Raw genomic sequence first — 12172 nt, forward strand, 5'->3', positions numbered from 1 at the left:
TATCAGCCTGGGAGATCATTTTGACAAGCCAGTTGCTGCAGCTTCACAACTAAACATTTGGTTGAGTACAGCTGAGAACTCAAATGCTGCTGCCTGTAAAGACGCAGCAGCAAGCCCGGGCCATTCATGAGCAACCTGATCTAATGCCATTAGTGACGCTAGTGAGTGGTGCCTTCTATTCTCATGAGGATGTGTATGCCATGGGGTGTCTCCACCCCCCCAAGAACACTTTCAGTATATAATATAGCTCACACCAGAGAGGAAGGGGTTAATTAACAGACACAGGCTCAAATTGCCCTGCCCTGTAATACCTGTTGGTGGGTGTTAGGTTAGGCCTGGGAGCGGGGGATTTAAAAGGAGGGGAGTCAGGTAATGGCCCGATAGGGAGGGCATGGAGGTTGCTCCTATGTGGAGTAAGAAGCCTGTTTGGGGCTAGGAGCTGTCTGGACACTGCATTATGCCTGAACCCACTGGTAGAAGGGTGGGCCTGAACCATATTGTTGGTGTGATTGAAACCCAGGAACCTGATATTAGACCAAGACATTGCAGCTGGGGGCTTGCCTGCCAGGAAGGGGGCTGACAGCTGAGCTGGCTGGGCTGAGGATGGTTTTTGTTTGGTGTCTCTAGTGGATTTTGACTGAAGGACTCAATTACCCTGGAAGGGGTGGAGCTCTAAGCTGGAGGACTAAGCCACATCTATAGTGGAAGTGGTCTGAATAGCATGTGGGGAAACTGAGGCAAAGCTGCTGCATTATACCATGGGAAGGAGGTGCTGGGATGGCACCTCTGGTATAAGGACTCAGTTAACCAGTCAAGATGGAAGCAGTAAGAATTGCTGTTATGCTTCAAGATGAACTTTGTTGCAGAACAAAGATTCTTTCTTTGCTAGCAATAGAGATTATTTTAAAAGCTAGTGGAATTCTTTGTTCCTCTTACTTTACCAAGCATCAAGGCTAACAAACATTTCTCTTAGTTAAAAACATTCCTCAGCTAGATATGCAGGCACAGTAGTTCAGTTTTCTTCAAAACTGTGGGTTAACTGTAACACAACAAATCTTTATGGGGGGGGCTCTAAACTGGGTCAGGAATTCTACAATGTTGAAGAGAAAAGGACTTTTAGGGTGACTCATGGACAGAACATGTTAACGAGGGGACTCTGCTGTGAGTTGCCTTAGAACTTATTGTCACTTCTAATTAGTGGCTTGTGCAGTGATAATCCTAGTGGCTATGTTACAATATCTATTTACTGACACATTTTTGGTAAAGGATTGGAATTATACAGCTATTCCAGAGAGAAAGACCTTCTGTAGCAATGTTTCATTTACATTTCATTAATCATTCCCACACCGCCCATAGCTGGACAGGGTGCTTTGCGGGCTAATAAAAGACACAGATAGCCCTTGCCCCCCAGTTTTATTTTGCTGTCTTTATTGCATTCTGCAGAAGCCCTTGGTGGATACTAGACACATAAAGAAGGGTCAGACTAAGAGCTGTGGAGACAATGATGTCCCCCTAACCAGCTATAGGGAATGTTCATGGGTAAGTTAATGTTGATCCAGTCAGCATTAACTTGACCCATGTTTCCCACTCTGATTGCTGGACTCTTCCTTTAAGGAGGATTCCTAATCCAGCAGCCGGTGAAGGAACCTGGGGACATTCAGAGGGAGCAGCAATAGATAAGAGCAAGAGCGCCGCCAGCTTTTCTGCCGCCCTAGGCAGCGGAAGGTCCCGCCCCGAAATGCCGCCCCCCACAGAGGCGGCAGAAGGTCCCGCCACCGAAATACCATCGCGGTCTTCGCCCCCCAAATTGTAGCGCCCTAGGCGACTGCCTAGCAGGGCCGGCTCCAGGCACCAGCCTAGGAAGCAGGTGTTTGGGGTGGCCAAGGGGAAAGGGCGGCACATCGAGCTGTTCGGCGGCAATTCGGCGACGGGTCCCTCTCGGAGGGAAGCACCTGGCACCGAATTCCGGCCGAAGAAGAAAGCGGCGCGGTGGAGCTGCCGCTGGAGTGCCACCGATCGCAATTGCGATCGCAGCTTTTTTTTTTTTTTTTTTTCTGCCGCTTGGGGCAGCAAAAACCCTGGAGCCGGTCCTGCCGCCTAGGTCGCCTAATGGGTTGTGCCGGCCCTGGATAAGAGCCAGTATGTAGGACAGGAACTTTGATCTGCTTCATTGGGTGGGGGGGCGAGGGGGGGCCAGAGGGACAGACTCCTTTCTTCTTCTGAAAGGAGAAAACTCTGACCCTGAAGTATGTGCTAAGATTGCAGGACTGGGTCCTTGGTTGTATTTTGCTGATGGTCACATATCAGCATGATGGGCCAAATTCTCCTCTTGGTTATATTGATTCAGCTCTGTTGAAGTCACTGGTGCAACCTGAGTGTAACTTGGAGAACAGTTTGGCCCAGCAAATCAAATCCCAAGATTTGTACTTGCCACTCCCCTTATCTGCAGTGCAAGTTGTGGGTACTGAGCAGCTTAGGATTTGGTTCATTGGGTCTAATCCTGCATCCACTGAAGTCAATAGCAAAACTTTCATTGAATTCAGGGTGATCAGCACTGGGTCACTGTTTACAAATCTTATAAGGAGCTGCTGTTCTGTGGTTGGTTCAGGGATTCCTTCTCAACCCTGAGATTCCCTGATACGCTACAGATACTTGGGTTGTGGGAGGATCCCTGCAGCACTCTGATTTGCACAGCCTGGCTACTCAGACCAGACATAGTGTTTGAGTCCAAATTAGTAAATGGCAACATTATCTCTGAAAGGCAGGTTTCATTAGCTACCAGGGAGCTCTCTTTTCTCAGAGTTGCTTTTAAATATTTAAAAACATAATTGCCCATTATTATGGAATTTTCCTAATGTGAATGTTTAAATACTTACAGAGGGGGATATTCAGAACCTGTCATTGTTTCCACTCTCATTAGTGCTTACTTTGAAAGACATTTGATACTTTAAACACTGGAATCCTGTGTTGGTCTCCCCAGTTGTCCCAATAATAATGTTGAAATGCTTGCAAGAGCATTTCCAAAGCTCAGGCTTAGATGTTCTCAATTTTCCTAATTATGGGCTAGCTCAGCCCCCTCAGTGGAGATACCCAGGGGGTGAAAGAAAAACTCTGCCTGGTGAACCTTGACTTTCTTCCAAGCATGAACTTCAACTGGAAGAGGCAGTGAAGAATGAATGGGGAAAATCGGGATTGTTGACTTCAAAGAGGAGACAGGTAAGAGGGGATGTGATACAGGGATATGGTATGTGAATGGGGCAGAGAAAGTAAATCAGGTACACCCATCCTCAGAATACAAAAAACAAGGGGACATTCAATGAAACTGAAAGGCTACAGGTTTAAAACTGAGAGACCTTAGCAGAATTCAAAGAATATTGAACATGTCTGTTTAGATTGTAAACTCTTTAGGACCGGGACTGTCTTCTTCTGTGGTTGTACAGCACCTAACACAATGGGGTCCTGGTTCATGACTTGGGCTCTGACGTGCTATTGCAATACAAACAAATCATAATAATTAATCTATGGATTACAAGGGTATCCACTCACGATAGTAAGAATTAAAAAATAGAAACACAGAACCAAGACTTTGGAAGGGATCTAAAACCTCATGCTTCAGGACATAAGGACAGCTTCTAAGTAATGGAGTCCGGAAGAGACTTTCCCTGTGTGACGGTTATCCTACAACTATCCACTGCAGGATTTCTTGCACCATCTTCTGGCACTGTCTGAGATGGGACTCTAGTCTCATTCACCACAGCAAGTCATTAGGGCCATTAGTGGAAAGAGCTTGAGTGAATTGTAATCTTTCTATTGGATTTTTTTATAGGATTCTACGGGAATGATCTCATTCTCGGTTACATTTTATAGATTTTCACAGCCATTTCTGTAGACCTCTACTGATTTCGTCCCCATAACATTTTATAGGAGTGAGGAGATACCACAGAAAACTTTACTCTAAGGTTTAGCAGCCTCTGATATGCAAATGGGAGAGAAAGGAGGAAGAGGAACAGTTCTTTTTCCAAGAAAGCAGAGGATCAAAACTCTTAAATGACTTTTTTTTAAAAATAAGACCCAGATTGGTCCTTTTCCGCTATAATGGATAGATATTTTCATCAGTTTGTGTGTGCGCAGTGAAATTGACATTCACAGATAAGTCTAATATTTCCAAGCCTAGTTATTAGGACACTAAACTAGGGGAACCCATCAGAGGAGAATGAGAGTTCTGGCATAGCAGAGATCTACATGCAATGCTTAATTTGTGCCAGGGCTTAGCCCTGGCACCTCTAGACTGGGCAGGTCATATCCCGGCACCTCTGGGCTTGCCAGGTCAATTATGAAAGTAAAATAATCTGCTTGCGCCCTGGCACCTCTTTCATTACAAATTAAGCTCTGTCTACACTCCAGTGCCCAGACCCAGATGATGCCACAGAAACCTGAACTCGCCTCCACCTGGTGGGCAGAGTTTTCCCTTTGCGCCCCCCCCCCCCGGCACCCCCGCCTGTATGGAAGTGATTGCGACGGGGGAAGAACAGAAATTTCCATCCTTGTGCAGAGAAGGGGAGAGGGGCAGACAGAAATAGGGTGACCCGTCAGCAAGTGTGAAAAATCAGGACAGGGGGTGGGGGGTAATAGGAGCCTATATAAGAAAAAGCCCCCCAACTTGGGACTGTCCCTATAAAATCGGGCCATCTGGTCACCCTAGACAGAAACCGCCACCCACTTGTGGCGAGGCAGTGACTGGTTCCCACCCCGCACCCCTCTCGCCCAGCCTACAGCAGCAGCTGGCGTTGACAGGAGCTCGGAGCGCGGGCGTGCTGGGGGGGCGTGTAGACGGGATTGGTTCTCACACGCTGGTTGGCGTGTGTGGCTGAGCCGCCGGGCTGGCTGATTGGGCCGGCTGCAGCCCGCCCTCTTTGCCCAGCCCGCCCGGAGCCGCTTTGTCCGGGTGACAGCGGCTCCCCAGAGCAGAGAGCGGAGCAGCGGGCGGCGGGTCGCCGGCTCAGTGGCTGCGGCAGTGCACAGGGGGCGGGGGCAGGAAAAACGAGCCCCAGCAGGTAAGGTCAGGCGGAGGCTGCCGCTTACTGACTTTCAGTCTGTCCGGTGCCCTTGCAGCGTGGGACCCCCCCGGGGGTAGCCAGTGCCAGGAATACCCCCCCTGGAAGGGTATTCCCCCCCCCCCGCCCGTTACATAACATCCCCGAGGGATGCTGTCACGGGGGGCTAGGGAGGGACAGTTTCCTGCTCTTCCTTGGGGTGGGAGGAGAATGAAATCCCGCTTTGCCCCAGGCGGAGGCGGTGTCGCTGGCGGGGGGGGGGGCAAGAAATGAATCGTGCCCGGCGCTTGGTGTCGCGGGTTGGGGGGGATCAGTCATTTTCATGTCACTGCTCCGATGGGGGCCCCCTCGGTGCCCACTGACACCAGCCCCTTGCAGGGGCGTTCTGAACCTCCACTGCTTAAAGGGGGCTGGAAAACCCTGTATTTGTGGGTGTGAGTGGGTGGGTGGGTGTGGGTGGAGGGGGTTCCTATCATCATCTGGGAGCAGCGACTTAAGCAAGCCAGGAGGGAGCCACTCGGGGACCCAGCTCAATTTTTTTCGGCTGGGTCTGTGACACCCCCCCTCGTGTGATTTTTTCCCCCCCTCCCTCTGCACACACATCAAGCACTGCAGACTTCACAGGACAAAGCCACCCTGTGCTGTCGAAAACGTTTTGGGGTAGATTGTGAGGTCTTTGGGGGCAGGAACCAGGTATTTTGGGGGCTTGTGGAGTATTGAGTACAGCCTTGGCATGTTGCAAATACGGGGAGGGGTGTTTGGATAATTCAAGGGGAGGGGGCCTTGCTGTGGAGTTTGGAGATAAGTTACTTATTTGGGGATTAAAGGCGGAATTGACAAACGAGGGAGTGTCTCATGTTGGGGTGTAGGGATGTAAATAGGATTTGGATAAAAGACCAAATATGGGAGACGCTCAATGAGGTTCTGCTGTGCTGGATTAAACATCTCCGCTCACCAAAAACCAATGGAAGTTAAGTGACAACAAACCTGTTCTGATGGCTTTGTGTTGCTTCAAAGTGTGGAAGTACAAAGAAACCTGCATCACAGGCTCCTCACAAAGGGACTCCCCTGTTTTAAGAGACCACTATAAAGACAGCCCTAGGATTCCACTACGGTTTTATCTGATCTCTAGTTAACGGCCATCTCTCCTCAGCAACCAATTTTCTCCTGGATCCATGAGTAGTCGTTTAAGAAAGGTTTCACTCCCCATCACCTTCTAAGTTTGTGTCCATAAACTCCTCATGCATTTATTGTTTTTAGTAACTAGATTAAAAATAAAAGTGACAGATTCTATAATGTTTCTATGGATTTGTTAGCAGGGCTTATATTTCACATTTTAGATTTTCATAGTCTTCTATAGCTATATATAGAAAAATAACTTGCTCCAGTTTTGTTTGTTCATAGAGGTTGCTCTGTGGAATAATTAAGCATTGTTCTTTTAAAATTATAGCATTAGTCCCAAGCAACTCTGTTGCTTCAGTAAACATACAAAACCAGTAAGAATAAACAGTATGCTTTCACAGTGAATACAACATCATCCTTTGAGAGTCTGAGGTCTAAGACCATTGTGCTGATGGGAAATTGTCACAGGAATAACCTTCTGTTTTGCTCAGTGGATGGTTACTAAGTGGGAAAGATGTCCATATGTATTGTAAACTTGGCTTTGTGGTTTCTTCAGTGCAGTAAGAACTGAGGATAGATGACCCCTCCCTTACCTCAGTTTGAGGAGGCTGGGGCCCATCTGACTAATGTATTTTATTCTGTGTTCTGCCAAACAATGTGCTTGGCTGGCTGGTTCTTGCTCATATGCTCCTGGTCTAACTAATTGCCATGTGTGGGGTCAGGAAGGAATTTTCTCCCAGGTCAGATTGGCAGTGACCTTTTTTATGCCTTCTTCTGCAGTATGGAGTGCAGGTCACTTGCCAGGATTACTTGTGTATATCTCATGTAATCATTTCCTGCTATTGCAGGGGCATTGGTGCGCCTCAGTACCTCCTATTCTCTGCCCGTGGCACTCAATAGTCTAGTCTCCTGTGGGCTGTAATACCATGGCCTAATTTTGGTTGTTGGGTTTAGTGTACAGGTGGTAGGTAGTGATGATGGCTTGTGATATACAGGAATCAGAGTAGATGAGTACCTTCTGGTCCTAAAATGTATGGCTCTAATGTGGGCTCTATTTGTATCCTGGGTTTTGGTTTGTCCCCACCTGTATTAAGAACACTGATGGTAGCACTTTTAACACTGATATGATGGTGCCTGGTTTGTAAACTTCTTCTATGCACCAGCCATGACATCTATAAAGAAAGTTTCTCCAAACTCTTTATATTTCCAATGGCTTCAGTTTTTAATTTCCAAATTGTAAGGAAAGTGCGATAGAAACAAGACTGCCTGGATGGTTATCGTTCAATAAGATTGTCTTGAATTTCTTTTCTTAAAAATACGATTTATTAGCTTTACCTTTTCACCATGTGTGTCCGTATCAATATTTTAAAAAAGCAGAGCAAAACTACAGTCCTGATCCCACAATGTGATGTGCAGACTGTGCACCCAAGCAGATCCCATTGGCTTAAAAGTTCTGTTCTATTGGTTGTCATGCCATGTCCATCACCATGGAGTCTGAATATCTTCTAGAGGTTCATTAAGCAAGGTGGATATCATGTGTGGTTCTCTCTCTTTCTCTTTGTGGTGGCAGTTGGGAAGAAATGTGTGAGGACTGGAGCCACTCATAGGCCCCAATTCTGCAGTACAAAACTTATCGGTATTATTTTACAGCTGTCCTGCATGAGGTCACTTGCACTCCAGTGCGAAGTGCCATATGGGCAGTGTGTCTTGTATGTGGGTGTTTTATTAAATGTAGCCAATGGAAAGAGAAGCGTAAAGGCTCATTGAAACTAATTAGAAGCCAGGTCTTCATGAAAAATTACTACAAATGAATAAAAGTGAATGGCCCCTCTGGATGTTAAAAACTCCCCAAAATTGTCCCAAAGGCTCAGCTAAACTTAACAGAGCCAGAATTTCCCTGGAAAGGATTAGGGAAAAAAGGGGTTTGCATCACTTTAAAAAAAAAAAAAAGTCCCTCTGTCTCATCCTATAACTTCACCACTTTGTCAGAGGGAGAGAGAGGGGTGTTGCTTTCTCCTCTCCAAGGAATGATTTGAGTGCTCTCTACATTTTAGACATTTTTATTGCCACTAGAGGGAGCCATGATAAACCTGAGGGTGATACAGGCTATATTGCTTCATTGTCTGCAACAGTCCATTCCTTTTGTCACTTGGCGTCCAATTCGGCTGTCTCTGCTTAGGTAAAAGTTCCATTGGAGTCAACAGAAGTGTTGCCATGGTAGGGATTATGGGATTGGGATTTTGGTGTAATAAAGATATACAAAGGCAAGTTCTCCAGTGTTGGTCTAACTTTACTCCTATTGCAGTCAATGGGAATTTGATTTAGGCCTGCGCTCACGTGTCTGGTAAAATTCCCATTGACTTTAATGAGAGCAGAGTTAGGCCAACGCTGAGTGCATTTGAAATTCCCAGAGAGATTGCTAATGTGTCTCTAGTGTCCTGGGACCAACCTGGCTACAGCACTGCAAACAACGCTTTGAAAATCTCACACACAGGGCCTGAAGATAAAACTGCCATTGACTTCAATGGGAGCAGAAATGGGCCCTTTGCTCTTTGCTCATTCCTTTTAGATATAAGACTGCAACTTCTGGTTTATTTTTGGTTTGTTTTCCTATTTTTCTCATTTTCTGTGGAATTAGTTTTCCCACAAGGTTTGCATCTATTTAGTATTATTTAGTCACTTGCAATTTTGGTTATATTTAAACCTTCTTCATTAGTAGCATTTTGTTCTGTTATTCTATTTTTAGTTATGTAGTTTGTCATGGCTGGCAGCATTAGTCCAAAAAAAAAAAAAAAAAAAAGAAATGCTTCCTAGTAGTTTCAAGAGATCCGTAGTTGTATCTTGAAGATGTACCCAAGGGACCTTTTAAAAACTCTTCTAAGACAGAAAAACAGTTTCTAAGGAAATACATTATTAGTTTCCATAAACATAGTGTAGAAATGGATATATAAATGGTGGTAATTGAGTCCCCAATTCAGCAAAACATATGCTTAAGTCCATCCCTATTCAGCAAAGCATATAAGCATGTGCTTAACTTTAAGTGTGTGCTTAACTGCTTTACTTCAGGGTCTAATTTCATAATAATATATACTTAAATGTATTTTCAGTCTTTGACTAGCAAGTCATTCTCTGATGTCGGAATGCCCCTAGTGGCAATTCCAGTAGAATTATTCAACTGGTGTCTATTGGTTCCTGCTGGCCTCTACTGATTTTGCTGGAGAGCCATTAGTTCCAGGAACCAGTATACTATCTAAATGCTTAAATAGATCTACAACCTAGTTGCCAGAAAGAATCAGCAGAGAATTTTCAACTAGAATTTCAATTAGGGCTCAGGAAAGTGAGGATTTTGGCTGATATAATCCATCTCGATGCTGAGGGCCTTCCAAGGCCGGATTAAGACCTTTAGAGGCCCTAAGCACTGAAAAGATTATGGTGCCCCCCCCATATGTAATTCAAAATAAAAACAATACTATACCGTAAAATAAAATTTTATTTTTCGAAATGACACACAACTTACATGTATGCTGAAATTAAAATAGCTTCTTTCTAGTTTTTCTGATTGCAAAATTCTGGATAAGTTCATAGAAGCTGACTCGACGAAGCATTTCCGCTTCCATGCACAATAGGAAAAGTGAATCAAGTCTGTCCTGACACATTGTTGTTCTCTGAGGGTTTTTCATTATTTTCAGCTGAGAAAAAGAGCATTCTGCGGAGCAGTTAGTAATCATCAATGTTAGAAAAATACATTGTATTCCGTCTTTCAATATTGTGTCATGAAGATCAATGTGACTGAATTTCATTTTTCCTGTTTCATTAAATTTTGCGCACATATAACAGTGGAACTGCTGTACTTCTCCACAGAGATTCATGTTCAAGTCAACAGGGTATGAGTCATCTAGCTTTTGGGAACCTTGTGAATATTGTTCGTCAGATAAGTCCATATCGTTTAGAAAAGAAAATCTACTTGATACTTCTTTGTACACTTCACCTCTCCTCTTCATATGAGCTTCAAGTGTATCAGTTATAGCGTAGTAAGTAGATACGCGAAATTTGTCTCTAGGATTCAATGCTGTTTCTGTTGCACTACTATCATTTGCTTGTTTTTTCCTGATTCGCTTGCGGGACTGGGCTTCTTTGTAGTTAGTATCAGGCAAGATATCTTTTGATACGTCTTCAAATCTTTCGAAATCATTCCTCAAAGTGTGTAAGTGGTCTGCTAATGATTGACAGAGGTCTGCACATGTTTTCAAATCCAATTCTTTTTCTTGGAGAGCTTGACTTGTGTGGTAAAAATTTCATTCCACATGTTCAACATGAATAGAAACCCTAGTTCTTGCATCTTGCTTGCAATGTTTTCTGCCTCTCATATAGTTTCTCCCTTTTGTGATTGGTCTTCAGCTATACTTTCTAATGCATTCACAATCTTTGAGTAGGACTCCAGAATTGCACTTGTTGCCACTGCATGTGCCACCCAGCGAGTATTAGAAAGAGATTTCAACACACAATCATTGCCCAAATATGTTTTTAAAACTGTCCATCGGTGTGTTGAGGCAGAGAAAAATGTATAAAGTGACTGGACTGTTGAGAAAAACCTTACTGCCATCGGACAACAATCAACAGCACTGCGGCCAACAAGATTGAGAGAGTGTGCAGCACATGGTATGAATATGGCATATTTGTTCTGTTCTAAAAGCTTCTTTGGCATTCCTTGATAACACCCTGACATGTTGGCAGCGTTGTCATAAGATTGACCTCTGCACTTTGAGAAATCTATTTTGCAAACTTGGCACAGATAATGCAGTACTTGATTTGTCATTTCTTCATCAGTGTGGCTTTTCAAATTGAGAAATGTTTAAATCGTTCGACTGGTTTTCCATCTGTGGGAGATGCATATCTTAGTACAATACTCAATTGATCAATATGTGAAAGATCAGGTGTAGAGTTGACAGAAACTGAAGTGCCCAGCAGTACTTATTTCATCCACAATAGCTGAACGAACTTTGTCACTCATTTGACCAATGAGTTCATCACATATTGTCTTGGATAAGTATGATGGGTTACCTTTGCCAGCATTCCCATTTTTTGAGATATGGCCTGCTAAAAATGGGTCAAACTGAGCCACAAGCTCCAACAATCCCAAGAAATTTCCATTCTGCAATGATCCAAATGTGTCATTTGATCCCCGGAAAGGCAGACCACATTCAGCTAATGTTTGAATAACAGCTATAACACGCTGCAAGACATGTTGCCGGTATTCACGCTCCCCTTTAATTTGTTCTTCCAACTTTTGTGTCAATCCAAAACCCTGTCTTCGATTTAAATATGTCAACATTGAATCTCTGTGAGTAGTGCTATTTTTATGTTGTTCAATTAAAACAGTATTCCGCCAGTCACTAAATTCATCTGCAGCAAACCGGGATGTTGAAGGTTTATATGCAAAATTTTGCAAACAAAACAGTACACAGACCCTGTTGATGGTGAATACAGTAGCCATTCTCGAGTGTATTTCTCACCATTCGCTTTCATACCGAAATTTTTTGTGTGTGGACAATATCTTGTTTGTTTGCCATTGGTAAAAGTCCGACGTGATTTCTCAAATGGCCCAGTGTGGTGTTGACAGTCATTTGGTCCATGATCTATCCAATAAGCTACATCATCGGTACTGAAATCAACCCACATACCAGGATCTTTTCTCCTATTATTTACAGCATGAGCAGGTTCAGTCTCTGACCACACCTTCTAGAACAATGTCTGTTTTACCACCAGGAGTAGGATGATCAGTTACAGTCTCTGATTTCCTCGCATTATTTTGATCTACGTTAGTAGGACGCCCCCCTGGTTTAGGTGGGGATAAGTAATAAAAAGAGAACAGAAAAATGGGGGAAGAGTGTGTAGTGGAGTGTAAGGAAGTCTAACAAAGTTCTGATTTTTCCCATGATGACTACTTCGAGACTTTTTTTGAAATATCAAATTTAAACCCTCCCCCCCCCCCCCCC

General features: G+C 44.3%; 1 protein-coding gene across 1 annotated transcript in view; it reads left to right on the forward strand.

Annotated features, from left to right (window-relative positions):
- The first annotated feature begins 4996 nt into the window (after window positions 1-4996).
- The window catches only part of RCAN2 (regulator of calcineurin 2), a 166271-nt gene continuing 159095 nt past the window's right edge, over window positions 4997-12172 (forward strand). The window contains exon 1 of the mRNA XM_026653289.2: window positions 4997-5054. The gene's annotated coding sequence lies outside the window, so the exon portion shown is untranslated. The remainder of the gene's footprint in view (window positions 5055-12172) is intronic.

Source organism: Terrapene carolina, unplaced genomic scaffold, assembly GCF_002925995.2.
Source record: "Terrapene carolina triunguis isolate 2854851 unplaced genomic scaffold, T_m_triunguis-2.0 Scaffold42, whole genome shotgun sequence".
Classification (NCBI taxonomy): domain Eukaryota; kingdom Metazoa; phylum Chordata; order Testudines; family Emydidae; genus Terrapene; species Terrapene triunguis.